The following is a 5,941-nucleotide window of genomic DNA, read 5'->3' on the forward strand; positions in this document are numbered from 1 at the left end:
TGGGATAATTGGGGTGGGAGTGTCAGAGACAGTGCGATTGGCACAGGACAGAGCGGAGTTTAGGGCTGTTGTACATAGGGTTGCTATGAGTCGCAGGCGACTCGATGGCACATAACAACAACAACAAACAACCAACAACTCTCAAAAAAAGTTAGGTTAAAGACTGCATAGGCTGGGAGGCAGTCTGAGGCCGACTTGCTGTCATCCCAGATCTGTAACAAAGTGCATATGGATGGTGGTGGGGGGGGGGTATGAAGACTGCATAGGCTGATAGAATGCACAATCTAAGGAAAAAGGATCCTCTGTTTCACCTTTGGGGAGCTCCAGTGGCATGCTTGTAAGATGCTATGCTGCCAAACCACAGTCACATGATTTGAATCCACCAGCCCTCTGGGGGAGAAAGATGGAATTTTCTTCCCACGGAGTTTACAGCGCCTGAAAACCTGCTGAAGGGTTAGCTATGGCATATAACAACAGCAACGGCTTGATCTTTAACTAGTTCTGTGAGCATGGCTAAAAACAAGGCAGCCAAAGGTCAGTCTGCCCCTTGAGAGAGTTATTCACTAAGACAGCTATTAATTTATTAATTGTTTATGCCTCTCTCTCCCCCTTCCTATCCCTGATAACCATCTAAGAATGATTCTGTGTGTAAACTTTTCTTTAGATTTTTGTGATAGTCATCTTATGCCACAATTGTCCTGTTGTGCCTGACTTGTCACTAAGCATAATTTCCTTTAGATTCACCCATGTTGTACAGTTATTTCATAAGCTCTTTCTCATTTTTAAGTGATGCATAATACTCTGTTTTGTAAATGTACCATAGTTTCTTTAGCCATTCTTATTTGGATTGGTACTTGGGTGGTTTCCAATCCTTTGCTATTCTCAGTAATGCTACTGTAAATGTGTGTATGTATAGATCAGTTATGTCCCAGCTCTTATTTCTTTGGGACATATACCCAGTAGTGGAATTTCTACTTTTTTTGTTGGTTTGTTATATTTGGAAGCAGGAGTAGCATTCACTTCCTAAACAACATGCCTCTGGAAACCCTATGAACTTTTATAAATGTTGATTGTTATAGAAAGGCTTTAGGCCTTTTGTTCATAGAGTCGCTATGAGTCGTGTTCAACTCGACAACAATCAACAACAACAGCAATAGTGGATTGCTGGATTAAATGTTCTTTCTCTTCTGAACTATCTAAGGAAGTATCAAACTTCTTTTAAAAATGTTTGTACTATTTTACATTTCTACTAGCAGTGTATTAGAATTCCAATCTCTCCATACTCTTGTCAGCATTCATTATTTAATTGAACTTTGCTGTTACTGCTAGGGTAAATTAGTACTTTAATAAATTTATTTTTTCATACTTTAGGAGGCTGGAAGTCCTCTCTCTCTGTTGCATCTGCAAGAATATACTTTTCTCTTTAGTTTCTGCTTCCCAGTCCCTTGAAGATCTCCTTGTGTCTGGGCATCTGTTGTACCCCTCTATTTCTTTTGTTTATTTGCTTAATCTATTTTATATCTCCAGTTCAAGCTGCATTGAAGACACTGGCAAAATATAAGGGCCCAGTAATCAACAGGATACCAATTGGTACCTTTTAACAAATAGGTGCAGTCCTGGATGTGCTCACTAATTTATGACAAATGATTTGGAAGATAGCTACTTGGCAAGCTGATTGAAAGACATACATATTTATTTATTTTCATTTGCAAAAAAAGAGTGACCCAACACATGTGGAAACTGTCAAACAATCTCATTAACATCACATGCAGGTAAAATCTTGCTGAGGATTATCCAAAATGGCTGGAATACGACATCAACAGAGGACTGCTAGAAATTCAAGCTGGATTTAGAAGAAGCCATGGCACCAAGAATATCATTGCTCATGTCAGATAGATTTTGGCTGAAAGCAGAGAATACCAGAATTATTTTGTGTGTGTGTGTGTGTGTTATTAGTTACTATGCAAAGGCATTTGACTATGTGAGTCACAGCAAATGTGATTTAATTATGCTCATGCAAAATCTATCCTTAGACCATCCTGGGATGTTGCCCAAACAAAGCAAGGAAACATTTAATGGTTTAAAATCAAGAAAGATGTGTGTCAGGACTGTATACTGTCTCCTTACTTATTCAGTCTGTGCACTGAGGAAATCACTTGAGAAGTTAGACTTTATGAATGGAGTATGTCATCAGGACAGGAGGAATACTTATCAACAATCTCCTCTGCGTTGTGCAGGTGACACAACCTTGCTACCCAGAAGCAAAGAGGGTTTGAAATGCTTGCTGCAGAAGGTGAAAGACTGCAGCCTCAATATAGATTACCTCTCAACATCAAGAAGACAGAAATCATCACACTAGGCCAAGTGAAACTGTCAATTATTTAGTCTTGCTTAGATCCACAATCAACACCCTTGGTAACAGCAGTCCAGAGATTAGGAGATGTGTTGCGTAAGAAAAGTCTGCAGTTAGGGACCTCTCCAAATTGTTGACAAATAATAATTAAAGTGTGTGTGTCAAAGATTAAAGTGTGCCTGAGTCAGAACACTGTCTTTTTAAGCACTTCCTAGGCATCTTAGAGCTGCACAGTGAATAAGGATGGCAGAAGAATAATTAATTCTTTAAGTTGTGATGTTGGAGAAGAGGACTGAATGTCTCCAAACTGCCAAAAGAACAAAAAAATGTTTTGGATAAAGGATAGCCAGTGTCTCCTTGGTGGCAAAGATGACAAAGCTTTGTCTCACATATTTTTAGCATGTTGTTAGGAAAGGCTATTCCTTGGAAAGGGACATCATGCTTGAAAAGGTGGAGGGATGGTTAAGGAAAGGAGGACCTTCAACCGGGTGCATTGACACAATGACAAATATATCATAAATAAGGATGGCACAAGATAGGACAGAGTTCACATCTATTAGGGTTGCTATGAGTTGTACTTGATGGCACCTAACAACATCAGCAACAACAACAATTGGACCAATAGGAAGCATTATGATAGATGGAGAAAAGATTGAAATTGTCGACAAATTAATCTTACTTGGATCCACAGTCAGTAACCCTGGCATCAGCAGTCAAGAAATCAAAAGACATGCTGTATTCGGTGATTTGTTGGTAAGGACCTCTCTAATATGTTAAGCAGCAATGATGTCAGCATAAAGACTAAGGTGTGTCTTATTTAAGCTATTGTCTTTTCAATTACTGGTTATGCATTTGAAAGTTGGACAGTGACTAAGGATAACAAAAGAAAGATTAATGCCTTTCAGTTGTGGTATTAGAGAAGAATACTGAATATCCCATAGACTGTCAAAAGAGAGAAAGTGCATCCCAGGTAGGTCTTGGAGGCAAAGACAATGAAGCTTCTTCATCTTACATATTTTGAGCATGTTGTTAGGAGGGGCTTGTGCTTGCTTGGAAAGGTGGAGGGTCAGTGACAGAAAAAACCTCAATGAGATGGATTGCACATTGACATTAATAAGAGGCTCAAATATGTTAGAGATGATGAGGATGACACAGGATAGGACAAGGTTGCAGATCCATTATCCATAAGATTGCCACAAGTAGTAGTAGACTCAGTAGCACCTGACAAAAAGAACATCAGTAGGGTGGGCTGCCCTCGGCCCCCTGCCCGGGGCGAGCCATCGCGGCCCTCAGGGTAAGCTCCTCAGTCCCCAGATTGTGCCATCTGACCCCTGGGTGGGGAAGGAGAAAAAAGAAAAAAAAAAGAATGCCTAGGGTATCCAGAGAATGTTACCTAGGACACCTTCTGCCACCCGCCCCCCCCCCCCCCCCCCAGTAAACCTGAAAGCAACACCCTTAAAGCCCTTCTATTTATAACTCACAAGTTTGTTCTCTCTAGGTTTGCTCCCTTTCCTATAGGTAACCTTAACTCTGAGTTTTACTCCAGAATTGACCCTGAACCCAGTGCCAGTGACAAAAAGGAAATACAACTGACAGCTAAGGAAGCAAAGGAGGATGGAACCTCTGGGTTCAACCAGCCATCCCCACTGGACCCACCTGGGAAAACACTTTGCAGTCCAGAGGGGAGCAAATGACAGGAAAATATCTTCTAACAGAGCAAGAAGGCAAGCAGCTGTAACCCAAGACCACCAGTAAGGTGATAAAGCGTCCTCCTTTCCCCCCTTTACATCTGCGCCCCTGTTCAGCATGAAGAAGCCAGAGAGTTGGCATCCAATTCCCAAATCAATAAGACAGTTGGTTTAATTACTATTGGAAAATGCTTGTCTTTCCTCTGTAGCATCTGGTCCCCACTGGACCCTCATCATTTCCTTCACCTGCTCCCCCCACCAACCAAACTGTGCAGCTCTGCAACTGCATCCTGGCCCATCCTCACCCTTCTGCCCCCAACCCTCACCTCATTGTACCCCCAATATGTTTTTCCCAATAAAAAAAATATTTAAAAAAAAAAGAACATCAGTGACATAACAGAGAAAACTCATTCACAAATAGGCTAAAGCCAGTGGCATAGAAGGGAGAATTTATAACATGTATTTTGAGGAAGAAACAATAACTCTAAAATCCAGATAACATTATTTTTTAGTGTTGTTGTTGTTTGTTGTTATGTGCCATCGAGTCACCTGCGACTCATAGCGACCCTATGTACAACAGCTCTAAACTCTGCTCTGTCCTGTGCCAATCTCACTGCCTCCGACACACTCATCCCGATTGCCCCAGTCACCAAGTCAATCCATCTCCCAGAGGGCCTTCCCCTCCTGCGCCTGCCCTCCACCCTCCCAAGCATGATGTCCCTCTCCAAGGACCCTTACAACATGGCCAAACTATGTCAGACGAAGCTTCAGAATCCTTGCCTCCAAGGCGCAGCCCGGTTTAACCCTCTCCAGGATGGATCTGTTTGTTCTCTTAGTAGTCCATGGCACCTTCAGCACTCTTCTCCAACACCAAAGCTCAAAAGCATCAGTTCTCCTTCTATCCTCCTTGGTCATTGTCCAGCTCTCTGATGCATAACAAGTGATTGCAAAAACCATGGCCTGTACCAGACGCACCTTTGTCTCCAGAGACACACAGTTACTCTTCAGTACTTTAGAGAGGTCCCTAACAGCAGACTTTCCCATGGCAATACGTCCTTTAATTTCCTGGCTGCTGGTGCCAAGAGTGTTGATTGTGGAGCCAAGGAAACTAAAGCTGTGAATAATCTCAATCTCTTCACCATCCATCCTGTTGCTGCCAATTGGTCCAGTGGTGAGAGTCTTTGTCTTCTTGACATTGAGCCTCAATCCATATTGAAGGCTGCAGTCCCTGACCCTCAGCAGCAAGCTCTTCAGGTCCTCCTCAGTTTCAGCAAGCAGGGTTGTGTCATCTGCATAGCGCAGATTGTTTATGGATCTTCCACCAATCCTGATGCCACATTTCTCCTCATAGAGCCCAGCCTCCCAGATGATCTGTTCTGCATACAGGTTGAAAAGGTATGGAGACAGGACACATCCCTGGCATACGCTCTTCCCAATTTTGAAACATGCAGTGTTTCCTTGCTCTGTTCTGACAACTGCATCTTGGTTCAAGTATAAGTTTTGCATTAGAACGATCAAGTGTTCTGGGATTCCCATTCTTCTCAGAGTCAGCCACAGCTTGTTATGATCCACACAGTCAAACGCTTTTGCATAGTCAATGAAACACAGATAGACATTCCTCTGGTACTCCCTGCTTTCAGCCTATATCCATCTAACATTAGCTACAGGCATCCCTAGTACCACGACGCCATCTAAACCCAGCCTGGACTTCCAGCAGTTCTCTGCTGATGTGCTATTCCAGTCATTTTTGGATAATCTTCAGTAGAATCTTGCTTGCATGTGAAATCAACGATACTGTTCTATAGTTTCTACACTCTGTTGGGTCACCTTTCTTTCGAATGGGAACAAATAGAGATCTCTTCCAGTCTGTTGGCCAAGTGGTTGTTCTCCAGATTTCTTG

At 42.4% G+C, this 5,941-nt stretch overlaps 1 protein-coding gene and 1 pseudogene across 1 annotated transcript in view; both read right to left on the reverse strand.

The window, feature by feature from the left end:
* Positions 1-393, reverse strand: part of LOC102846971 (chromosome unknown open reading frame, human C11orf73) — a 60,600-nt gene extending 60,207 nt beyond the window's left edge. The window contains exon 1 of the mRNA XM_006895261.1: positions 384-393. The gene's annotated coding sequence lies outside the window, so the exon portion shown is untranslated. The remainder of the gene's footprint in view (positions 1-383) is intronic.
* Positions 1-5,941, reverse strand: part of LOC102856778 — a 13,040-nt pseudogene that overhangs the window by 5,871 nt on the left and 1,228 nt on the right.

Source organism: Elephantulus edwardii, unplaced genomic scaffold (assembly GCF_000299155.1).
Source record: "Elephantulus edwardii isolate Elephantulus edwardi_28Jun2011 unplaced genomic scaffold, EleEdw1.0 scaffold00163, whole genome shotgun sequence".
NCBI lineage: Eukaryota > Metazoa > Chordata > Mammalia > Macroscelidea > Macroscelididae > Elephantulus > Elephantulus edwardii.